At 40.8% G+C, this 12,447-nt stretch overlaps 1 protein-coding gene across 1 annotated transcript in view; it reads left to right on the top strand.

The window, feature by feature from the left end:
* GRIA3 (glutamate ionotropic receptor AMPA type subunit 3) overlaps nucleotides 1-12,447 on the top strand; it is a 336,547-nt gene that overhangs the window by 144,179 nt on the left and 179,921 nt on the right. The gene's annotated exons all lie outside the window — the stretch shown is intronic.

Below are 12,447 nucleotides of genomic sequence, written 5' to 3'. Positions count from 1 at the left end.
CATCTCCAGATTCCTCTCAGTCCCTCTTTACATTTCCATATTCCTTCAATGTGTTTTCCATTACTAAAAATCTGAACATTTTATGTTAAATAAAACCATTTGGAGACTAGAACGTTTTACTGTAAAATATATGTATATATATAATTGAGGTGTATCATAAAATTTAATGTTCTTTGTGTACTATTAGACATAGCTAAATTGATCAGGAATCTGAAATTCTAAATTCTGGTAGTTTGGAGTCTTGTTTTAGCAAAGAACAGTTTTAAATAAGGAATTGTACAAAACCAGAAGTTTGAATGGAGTAAACAATCACAAGACTGTGCTGGTTAGAAAAAAGAGTTTAGAATTGTATTTTAGTGTCCATGCAAAGTATGGCATTCAGACCAAACATTTTATTCATCAAGCCTTTGTACCACTTTTTCTGACACATGTGGGGGATATTTATTAAAGCTTTTACACCTTGGTATTAAAAAAGTTGCAAATTATGGTGCTTGCCATGTTTGTTCCATAAATTCTGACCTTCTCAAACACAAAGTGGTGATAAAAGGGCTCAGCAGGAGGGGATTGGCTTCCCATCGCTGACAAGATTTACTATAACTTGCAACAGAAATTGGCATAAGCTATAGCTTAATTCTACGCTGGCTGGTGTAGACTTCAGTTTCTGGCGCACAGACTCCCAGAGATGTGCCTAATTTATTAAAATTTTAATACATTAGGGACATCTTACTACAGCGGAGGGAGATAATGACTGGTGTATTGGAAACCCTGCATTGATAAATCTCGCCTAAGAGTGTGTGTATCCCTAAAATATCAGTGACAGCCAGTACACTTTTTTTTAGTAGATGGTGTCCGCTGCGGACAGTTAAATTATCCGCGCCACATCTCCTGTTTAAAGTGTGCTCATCCCTAAAATATCAGTGACATCCAGTGCACTTTTTCAGTAGATGGTGTCCGCTGCAGACAGTTATTATCCGCGCCACATCTCCTGTTTAAAGTGTGCGCATCCCTAAAATATCATTGACATATAGTGCAGTTTTTCCGTAGACTGTGTCCTCTTCTGGCAGTGACCTGGCCAGACTTTGGTTTCCCAAAAGCTGCTCGGCGGGTCATGGGAATGACGCCGCCGGATCGCCTGTCGGATCGTCTTCGAACAAATGGCAAATGCTTTCACTGTGGTTCGTCTTGCGCCGGTCCACAAATTTCACCTCTAGAGCAATACTGATGCCACCGGCCATCCCTCTTCATCATGGCCCCAGTTCCAAAAATCAACAACATTTTTGGCTGAACTCGCACTTTTTATACAAATAAATATAAGAATGTTTCCTAACAATTTTTCCTCTAAAATTGATTACATCTTCGGTTTTGTGCGTATTATTGTCAGTCTGTAAAAGTGGGATACTAATCGGACAACATAGTTCCCAGCAGCGACTTGGGAGCCCAAGATGCATCCAGACATCCTTCCCATGCTGTTCCCGAAGCATTTTGGTGGTGTTTCCATCAATTTCCGACCTTTTCCTCTGAACCAGGCACCCTCCCGTCTTCAGAACAGGAAGTACCTGGTTTGATGCTCGGGTTCTTCCATTGACTTCCATTATACTTGGGTGCTCGTTTGAGCGCCCGAACATCCCGATGTATTCAGTCCGAGCCCCCGAGCACCCGAGCGCTATAGGGCTCGATCAACACTAGTAGGGGATAGTTTTTTGTGGAATGACGTGACGGTTAGATTGTTACTATTTTTGGGGGCATACACCTTTTTGATCGCTTGGTGTTGCACTTTTAGTGATGTAAGGTGACAAAAAATGTTTTTTTTAGCACAGTTTTTATTTAACTTTTTTAGTGTTCACCTAAGGGGTTAGGTCATGTGATATTTTCAAAGAGCCAGTCTATACAGATGCGACGACATCCGTATGTAATATGTCTACTTTTCTTTTTTTCCCTATTTTTTTATATTTTTTTTCCTTTATTTTGGAAAAAATTATGCTTTTCTTTACTTGAAACTTAATTTTTTTTATTATAAAAAAACACTTTTTTTCACTTTATTTTACTCTTTATATTTGTCCCACTGTGGGATTTTATCTTTTCAGGGTTTGATCCCTGTTTCAATTCAGTACAATACATTCTGTATTGTACTGGACTGAACTGTCAGCGTCTCACACAGTAAGATGCTGAAAGTTGCCTAGGAGACCAAGCGCTCAGGCTGGATCTCCTGGGCTTCTATAGGCTGGCAGCTCCGAGGCCTGTGTAAGGCATCAGGACTGCCATGGCAACCATCGACCTCCTGTCAGCGCAGCGCGGGGGAGCGATGGAGTCAGAGGGAGCCCTCTCCCTCTGTATATTCCGGATGTGCCGCGGTCAGCTCTGACCGCCGCACGTAAAAGCGTTATTCCACCGCATCACCGCACACACCAATGCTGGCAGATGCAGCAGGGGACCGGCTATAAGTAACAGCTGAGCCCGAGCTGCACCCGCCCAATCCCATCACTTACATGCATTTGAGGATGCGGCAAGGAGCCGCATTCGCTCACGTACATGTATGTAATAATGCAGGAAGGGGTTAAAGGAGCCATGGTGCTCTGGTGACTACTGCATCCCCTTAACTGTTTATTAAATACAACTTTATACTTACAGTAGTGTCTCTGTCTAGTATTACAGCTCAGTCCCACTCACTTGAAAGGGACAAAACTTTAAAATACTATACTACCATGCACAGCTACAGCTTAAAGTACACTATGGAGGAGACAAAAAATCCCTATTGTGTCTGCCGGAGAGGTTTCACTCCAAAACTCATTACAGTTGAGATTTTATAATGACAAAAATGCATTAAACATAGTAACATAGTATATAAGGCCAAAAAAAGACATTTGTCTATTCAGTATGACCTGTTATCCTGCAAGTTGATCCAGAGGAAGGCAAAAAAAAACTGTGAGGTACAAGCCAATTTTCCCCACTTATGGGGGGAAAAATTATTTCCCGACTCCAATAAGGCAATCAGAATAAATGCCTGGATCAACGACCCCTCTCTAGTATCTCTAGCCTGTAATATTATTACACTCCAGAAATTCATCCAAGCCCCTCTTGAATTATTTTATTGTACTCGCCATCACCACCTCCTCAGGCAGAGAGTTCCATAGTCTCACTACTCTTACTGTAAAGAATCCATTTCTATGTTTGTGTACAAACCTTCTTTTCTTCAGACGCAGAGGGTGTCCCCTCGTCACAGTCACAGTCCTGGGGATAAATAGATGAAGGGAGAGCTCTGTACTGCCCCCTGATATATTTATACATATTAATTAGATCTCCTCTCAGTCGTCTTTTTTCTAAAGTGAATAACCCTAATGTTGATAATCTTTCAGGGTACTGTAGTTGCCCCATTCCAGTTATTACTTTAAATGCCCTCCTCTGAACCCTCTTCAGCTCTGCTATGTTTGCCTTGTTCACAAGAGCCCAGAACTCTACACAGTACTCCATGTGTGGTCTGACTAGTGATTTGTAAAGTGGTAGGACTATGTTCTCATTACAGGCATCTATGCCCCTTTTGATGCAACTCGTCATCTTATTGGCCTTGGCAGCAGCTGCCTGATACTAGTTTTTACTGCTTAGTTTGCTGTTTATAAAAATTCCTAGGCCCTTTTCCTTTGTGCATAACTTTACATTTGTCAGTGTTAAACCTCATCTGCCACTTCTCTGCCCAAGCCTCTAATCTATCCAGATCCACCGGTAGCTGTATATTGTCCTGTTCAGTGTTAATTACTTTACACAGTTTAGTGTCATCTGCAAAAATTGATATTTTACTGTGCAAGCCTTCTACAAGATCATTAATAAATATATTGTAGAGAATAAGGCCCAATACTGACCCCTGAGGTACTCCGCTAGTGACAGTGACCCAATCTGAGTGTGTACCATTAATAACCACCCTCTGTTTTCTATCATTGAGCCAGTTACTTACCTACATACAGACGTTTTCTCCCAGTTCGAGCATGATCATTTTATATACTAACCTTTTATGTGGTACAGTGTCAAATGCTTTGGAGAAGTCCAGATATACGACATCCATTGATTCGCCGCTGTCAAGACTAGAACTTACCTCCTTATAGAAACTGATTAAATTAGTTTGACATGACCGATCCCTCATGAAGCCATGCTGATATGATGTAATTTGCTTGTTTTCTTTGAGAGTCTCCAGTCTCCAAGATAGCATCTCTTAGAAAACCTTCAAATAGTTTACCCACAACAGATATTGAACTTACCGGCCCATAGTTTCCGGGTTCTGTTTTTGCACCCTTTTTGAATATTGGCACCACATTTGCTATACGCCAATCCTAGTCAGTATAGAGTCTGTAAATATCAGAAATAAGGGTCTGGCTATGACATTACTTAATTCTCTTAGGATACGGGGGTGTACCCCATCTGGCCCTGGCAATTTGTCTATTTTAATATTTTTAAGTCTCTGTTGTACTTCTTCCTGGGTCAGACAGGGCACAGGGGAATTTACTTTTACATTCTGCATTTCATCTGACAGTTTATTTTCCTCAGTGAATACAGTGGAGAAAAAATATTTAATAGCTTTGCTTTCTCCTCATTGCTCTCTAAAACTTCCCCCTCATTGCTCTGTAGAGGGCCGACACCTTCAGATTTATACTTTTTACCATTTATATAATTGAAGAACATTTTAGGGTTAGTTTTGCTTTCTTTGGCAATTAATCTCTGTCTCTAGTTTTGGCGGCTTTTATTTGTTTTTTACATATATTTTTTTCCTTATTGTTTTTCAGTGCTTCCTCGCTACCCTCCTGTTTTAGTGATTTAAATGCTTTCTTTTTGTCATTTATTGCCTTTCTTACAGTTCTATTTATCCACATTGGATTCTTCTTGTTCCTTAACCTTTTATTCCCATAAGGTATGTACCTCTCACAATTAGATTTTAGGGTGCTTTTAAAAATATCCCATTTTGTGGCGGTATTTTTTATTTTTGAGGACTTTGTCCCAGTTAGTTAGGCCTATGACCTCTCTTAGTTGACTAAAGTTAGCTTTTTTGAAGTTTGGTATCTTTGTTCCTCCCTGTAGAAACGCTCGTTTGAAGGATAATTAGAAGGTTATTACTTTATGGTCACTATTTCCCAGGTGTCCCCCAACCTGCACATCTGTTGTTCTGTCAGGTCTATTGGTTAATACTAAGTCCAGTATAGCTGTCCGTCTAGTCTGGTCCTGAACCAGTTGGGAAAGGTAATTGTCTTTGGTTATTGCCAAGAACCTGTTTCCTTTATGAGATGTACAGCTTTTAGTTTCCCAGTCTATATCTGGGTAGTTGAAGTCCCTGATAATAAGATGAGATCCAAAGAGCTGTCACTATCAGTGAAGCAAGCCATCATTAGGCTGAAAAAACTAAACAAACCCAACAGCGAGATAGCAAAAACATTAGGTGTGACCAAAACAACTGTTTGGAACGTTCTTAAAAAGAAGGAATGCACTGGTGAGCTCAGCAACACCAAAAGTCCCGGAAGATCCTGGAAAACATCTGTGGTGGATAACCGAAGAATTCTTTCCCTGGTGAAGAAAACACCCTTCACAACAGTTAACCGGATCAAGAACACTCTTCAGGAGGTAGGTGTATGTGTTTCAAAGTCAACAATCAAGAGAAGACTTCACCAGAGTGAATACAGAGGGTTCACCACAATATGTAAACCATTGGTGAGCCTCAAAAACAGGAAGGCCAGATTAGAGTTTGCCAAATGACATCTAAAAAAGCCTTTAAAGTTATGGAACAACATCCTATGGACAGATGAGACCAAGATCAACTTGTACCAGAGTGATGGGAAGAGAAGAGTATGGAGAAGGAAATGAACTGCTCATTAGTGTTGAGCGCGAATATTCGAATATCGAATTTTTTTTGCGAATATCGGCACTTCGTTAATTCGCAAATATTTCGAAATATAGTGATATAAATTCGATATTTCGAATATTTTTTTTATTTTTTTATTGTTATATTTTTTTCTTTCCCACTTCCCTAAAGTTGTTCTTACCTGTCCTTTGGATTCCTGGCTTCCTAGCTGCTCCAGTCAGTGCCCGTTGCCGCTTCTGCCGACTTCCATGCTCATGGAGCGTCCCCATCACCATGGGAACGTCTCCATATACTAGAATGTACTGTCGGATTTGAGAATTACGTTGAAATCGCAATTCGATTATTTCAAGTTATAATAATCGCATTTCGATTTTAAATTAAAGGCTGCTCTCCTATTGAAATAGCAATGCGATTAATTCAAGTTATAAAAATCGAATTTCGATTTTAACTTAGCACTGCTAAGTTATAACTTGAATTAATCGCAATGCTATTTCAATAGGAGAGTAGCCTTTAAGTTACAATCGCAATACGCGATTATTTAAATCGCATATTAATCGCGATAACAAGAATAATGACGAATATTCGATTTCAACTAATATAAAACGAATATTCTATCGAATATTCGCGAATTTCGTCTAAATCGAATATGGCACCTGCCGCTCATCACTACTGCTCATTATCTTAAGCATACCACCTCATCAGTGAAGCATGGTGGTAGTGCCATGGCATGGGCATGTATGGCTGCCAATGGAACTGGTTCTCTTGTATTTATTGATGATGTGACTGCTGACAAAAGCAGCAGGATGAATTCTGAAGTAAACTCATTGGACGGCACCTCACAGTGCAGATGGACAATGACCCAAGGCATACTGCAAAAGCAATCAAAGAGTTTTTTAAGGGAAAGAAGTGGAATGTTATGCAATGGCCAAGTCAATCACCTGACCTGAATCCGACTGAGCATGCATTTCACTTGCTGAAGACAAAACTGAAGGGAAAATGCCCCAAGAACAAGCAGGAACTGAAGACAGTAGCAGTAGAGGCCTGGCAGAGCATCACCAATGATGAAACCCAGCATCTGGTGATGTCTATGCATTCCAGACTTCTGGCTGGAATTGACTGCAAAGGATTTGCAACTAAGAATTTAAAAGTGAAACTTTGATTTATGATTATTATTCTGTTCAATTACTTTTGGTCCCTTAACAAGTGGGAGGCACATATGGAAATTGTTGTAATTCCTACACTGTTTACCTGATTAGGATGTAAATACCTTCAAATTAAAGCTGATAGTCTGCAGTTAAATCACATCTTGCTCGTTTCACTTCAAATCCATTGTGGTGGTGTAAAGAGCCAAAAATGTTAGAATTGTGTTGATGTCCCAATATTTATGGACCTGACTGTATATCTTCTCGGACTGTGGGCTTTAGACAAGACTTTACATAAAGACCAGCCCAGTCATAGCTATCATCCAGCCTTGTCTCAGTTATTCCCACTATGTCATAGCCCTCCTCACACATCACTAATTCCAGTTCACTAGTTTTATTAGTCAGGCTTCTGGCATTAGTATACATACAATTAAGAGGTTTACGTGTATTTTTTACCCTACACCTTTCCTTCTGAACTGTTCTAGTCCCTCCTTCCATTCCTCCTCTAGTCCCACTACCTTGCTCCTAGTCTCTATCTGCACTATCTTCCCATCCTATAATGTAATCACCCTCCCCCCAGTCCCTAGTTTAAACACTCCTACAACATTTTAGCCATATTCCCCCCCAACACAGCTGCCCCTTCCTCATTGAGGTGCAGCCCATCCCTACGATAGAGCCTGTGGCTGACAGAGAAGTCGGCCCAGTTCTCCAGGAACCCAAACCCCTCCTTTCTACACCAGTTCTTGAGCCACTTGTTAACCTCCCTAATCTCCCACTCTTGTGTCGCTCGTGGTACAGGCAGTATTTCTGAAAACACTGCCTTTCAAGGTCCTTGCCTTAAGCTTTTGACCTAAATCCCTAAAATAATTTTTAAGGAATCTCCACCTTCCTCTAACTTTGTCATTGGTTCCAATATGGACCATAACCGCTGGGTCTTCTCCAGCCCCTCCCAGTAATCTGTCAACCCGATCTGTGATGTGTCAAACTCTAGTGCCAGGAAGACAACACACTGTTCGGCGATCTTTGTGACAGATTGCCCTTTCTGTACCCTAATAATAGAGTCTCCACTGCCAGCACCTGTCTGGCCTGCCCTGCTCTCATGGTCCCCTGCTTACTGGAGCTGACATTCCCTGACTGGCAGAGGAAGTGTCCGGCTGCAGCAGTGCTGTCCCTGAACCGACATCCCCCTCATCTGCCAACCTTGCAAACTTGTTAGGGTTTGACAGATCAGAGCTAGCCTCCCTGGCACTCTTCCCTATACTCCACTTTCTAACTGTTACCCAGCTAGCTACCTCACTTTCCTCAGCCTCCTCGCTTTCCCCTCCCCCTCAACTACCCCATAGAGTGCTTGCTCAGTGAGCAGCAAACTCTTTTCCAAATTGTTATTGCTTCTCCGTGTTGAAACTCGCCCGTTTAGATACTCAATTTGTGATTCCAAACGGGTAATTTGCTCACATTTTGAACAATGATATATGCCCTCGAATGACTGTTCCATGGCTGTTCCAGGACTGCACTGGATTGCGCTGTCAATTATGGAGCACATACTAATGAGGATTGCACAATGAAAGCATAAAATACAATATAATGCAGTAATAAGAAACTGCATTTTTTTTATTTATCACAGTGCCTGTAGACGGAGCAGGCAAGTGATTAATCACAGTATATTCTCAGCTGCTTTGGAATGAACCTTGCAGCAGAAGCAAGTCACAGTTAACAATAAATTCAGATACAGCCACTCTGCAATGCACACAAATAATTTAGCTCTCAAATAATCCCTCAATTAATCAGAGGTTGCACACTTATACAAACACACACTTAAATCAAACACGCGACGCGCAAACTCGCGTTATATGCCTGCTTATATAAATGGAGCTCCCAAAACCAGCCTGTTTTGTTTCCTCTGGATTCCCAAAAAGTTGAACGTGAAGAATTTTGTGCCAAGTCCAGGGACTTTTTTTCTCATCCATACTGCACTTCAAGTGACACTGATGTTTTTGAAGATTTGTGAAGCTCTTGAGATGGCAGCACCTCCCTCTAACATAATACGCTTCTACAACTGGTTGTGTCTTTTAGGCCGGTTTCACATCTGCGTTTTGAACTCCAACATATATCCCCTCTGGATCCCAATATAGCGGATGGGCATCCAGCAGTGCCAGTGGTATCCGGCCATGCTGAATGCAGTGAGCTGTTCACAGCGCAGATGTGAATGTGGCTTTATACAACAGTTGAACATATTGTCTTCTGTCTGGACCATTACACTTGTATCAAAAGTCCTTCTCTATGAAGCGTTCTGACCTTGTTTTTTCATATATGGGATATCACAACTAAAGGTAAAGAGCTGTGCCTGGTAAGAAATGTTGTGAGGATAGGCCATCAGTTTTAAAGAACCCATTTAACTGTTCCAACCTATTTAAACACTCATAAATTAGCGTTCACTGTGTTATATTTCCTACATTCGGTTTATGTTCCCTATCTCTAAGAGAACCAACCCTTCTAAGTACTCTCAGGTCATTGAATATATTGATTGTGTCTGTATTCATGACATCTGTTCAGGACCTTCTGATAATACAGATATTTTAAAGAAGAAATTCATCATATAATGAAAAGGATGAAATCAATATCATGACTCTTCTTTTTTCTCAGACCAGTCATGGCACATGATCCTGATGTTAATTCTGCTATTCACTTCTTCATGGGAAGAATCGATCCCATGTCATGGTTTGCAGTGGCTTCTAATGTAAAGACACAGGCTGCATACTAATGTACCAAACCCACTGTGCTGTCTCTCCTGTTTAATAGAGTAGACGGCTAGCGCTTAAATCTAAATTATTTTTTTCTTGAATTAAAGTATTGTATGATAGAGGCTAAATAATAACGCACAATTGATGATAAGGAGAAATGTAACATCTTGATACATTTTATTTCATAAATGCTTTAGCTAAGTAGTTATTGACTAAATGTAGAATGAGTGAATTGTTGCTGACAACACTGGTGTCTAAAGCAATAAAGTACTCAGAGTAAAGATATAGCTTTAGAAACATCCCATCAACCATGCATTCAGAATGAAAATACATTTTACTAGCTTCATCCTCTGTACAGAAATAAATTCCTTATGTTTGTACTGAGCAAATATAGAATGTAACACGGGATCAGTGAGACAACTTTTGGGATCACAGCCAGTACAGCTTTACAAAAAGATAACACACACTGTAGAAGGTTGTCCACTTCAGCACGACATTCAATGCATTCATAATGAGTCCTAAAGTGGCTTGTGACTCTTGGTTTCTTCTATGATCTGATAAAATGCTGGGAATTTTTTTTCCATATGGGTTAGAATTCATATTCCATGTATGGGCAAAACAATGTATTATTTTTATGGTTTAATATACAGTAATGTGATTGATATATATTTAAGGCCTAAGATTGGTCAAACACAGGAGATACCTGAGAGTATGAGCAACAGCTATCTCAACGGAGTCCCCCCTTCCACATACACATGCTCGAGCATGAATGTTTTCTGAATGACCATCAATTTAGCTCTGCCATAAATATGATCGTGTGTTGACTGATGATGACTGATACAGATTAAAAAAACTTGGCTGTGATGCCAACTAGTTTATTAGAATGAACAAAAAGGGATGAAATCTAGAGGCTAAGCATTTTACCACTGGAGCAGTAGCTTTATAAGGCCATATTAGTATTAGTAATAGGGCTTTGTGAAGGAGGCGGTCCACTGTTGAAATGTGTAAATGTCATTGTTTTGTCAAGATTGTGCTTTATACATAAATAGCAGTATTTAAATCTCAAATTATACAAGGACATGAATATATTTAAAAGCAGAACTAACAAATTCATAAAAAATGGTTTCGCCATCAAAAAAAATATCAAATAACTATGACAAAAATGGTTTTGACATCACTAAACATTAGTGTTGATCGAGCACAAAAGTGCTCAGATGTCCTGGGTGCTTGCGTCAAACACCTTAGGATGCTTGGGTGCTCGGTAGAATAGATGTCAATGGGAGAACCCGAGCATTAAACCAGGCACCCCCTGCTATGAAGCGGGGAGGGTGTCTGGTTCTCAGAAAAAGGTTGGAAATTGATGGAAACATCACCAAAATGATTCGGGAACAGCATGGGGAGGATGTCTGGATGCATCTTGGACTCCCAGGTCGCTGCTGGGAATGATGTTGTCCGAGTAGTACACCACTTTTACAGACTGACAATAATACGCACATAACCAAAGATGAAATCGATTTTAGAGGAAAAATTGTTAGGAATATAACTATATATTTACTTGTATATAAAGTGCAAGTGCTGTAAAAAAAATTACAAGGAAGAGGCACTCTGATACAACCTGTATATCACATAATGGAGGGGCTCATTCACATTGTAGTACAATTGTTCAGGTAGTGGAACTCCTACACACATAATGTCTATGCACTAAGTGAAAGGGCTTCCAAACATTACAAAGAACCGGCACTCCAATACATTCTTTATTACACATAAAGTAGGGCATCATACACCCTTGAAAAATTATGATTAATGGCTTGCTGGTGACCCTCAAAAACATTAGGAGCAAGGGCCTGCTGGTGACCCTCTAAAACATTACGGGCGAGGGCCTGCTGTTGAGCTGACCATCTAAAACATTTGGGGTGAGGGTCTGCTGCAAAGATAACTCTCTAAAACATTAGGGGTGAGTGCCTGCTGGTGAGCTCACCATTGAAAAAAGAATGGATGAGTGCCTACAGCTTAGCTAACCATTAAAAAAATTATGGGCGAGGGCCTGCTGGTGAGATGACCCTGTAGAATAATATGGTTGAGGGCCTGCTGGTGAGCTGACCCTCAAAAACATTATATGTGAGGGCCTGCTGGTGGGTTGACCTTCTAAAAGATTGTAGTTGAGGGCCTGTTTGTGAGCAGACCCTGTGAAAAATTATGGTTGAGGGCCTGCTGGTGAGCTCACCCTCAAAAACATTATATGCGAGGGCCTGCAGGTGAGCTGACACTCTGAAAGATTGTAAGTGAGGGCCTGCTGGTGAGCTCACCCTCAAAAACATTATATGTGAGGGTCTGCAGGCAAGCTGACCCTTTAAAAGATTGTAGGCGAGGGCCTACTAGTGATCTGACCCTCTAAAACATTATATACAAGGGCCTGCATGTGAGCTGACCCTCTAAAAGATTGTAGGTATGGTCCTGCTTTTGCACTGACCCTCTAAGACATTATATGCGAGGGCCTACAGGTGAGCTGACCCTCTAAAAGATTGTAGGTGAGATGACCCTGTAAAACATTATATGCAAGGGCCTACAGGTGAGCTGACCCTCTAAAAGATTGTAGGTGAGGGCCTGCTGGTGAGCTGACCCTCTAAAACATTACATGCGAGGGCCTTTAGGTGAGCTGGCCCTCTAAAAGATTGTAGGTGAGGGCCTGCTGGTGAGCTGACCCTCTAAAACATTACATGCAAGGGCC

The sequence above is a fragment of the Bufo gargarizans genome, chromosome 9 (assembly GCF_014858855.1).
Source record: "Bufo gargarizans isolate SCDJY-AF-19 chromosome 9, ASM1485885v1, whole genome shotgun sequence".
Taxonomy (NCBI): Eukaryota; Metazoa; Chordata; class Amphibia; order Anura; family Bufonidae; genus Bufo; species Bufo gargarizans.
The sequence above is the reverse complement of the archived record's forward strand: the minus strand, read 5'-3'. Positions and strand labels throughout refer to the sequence as shown.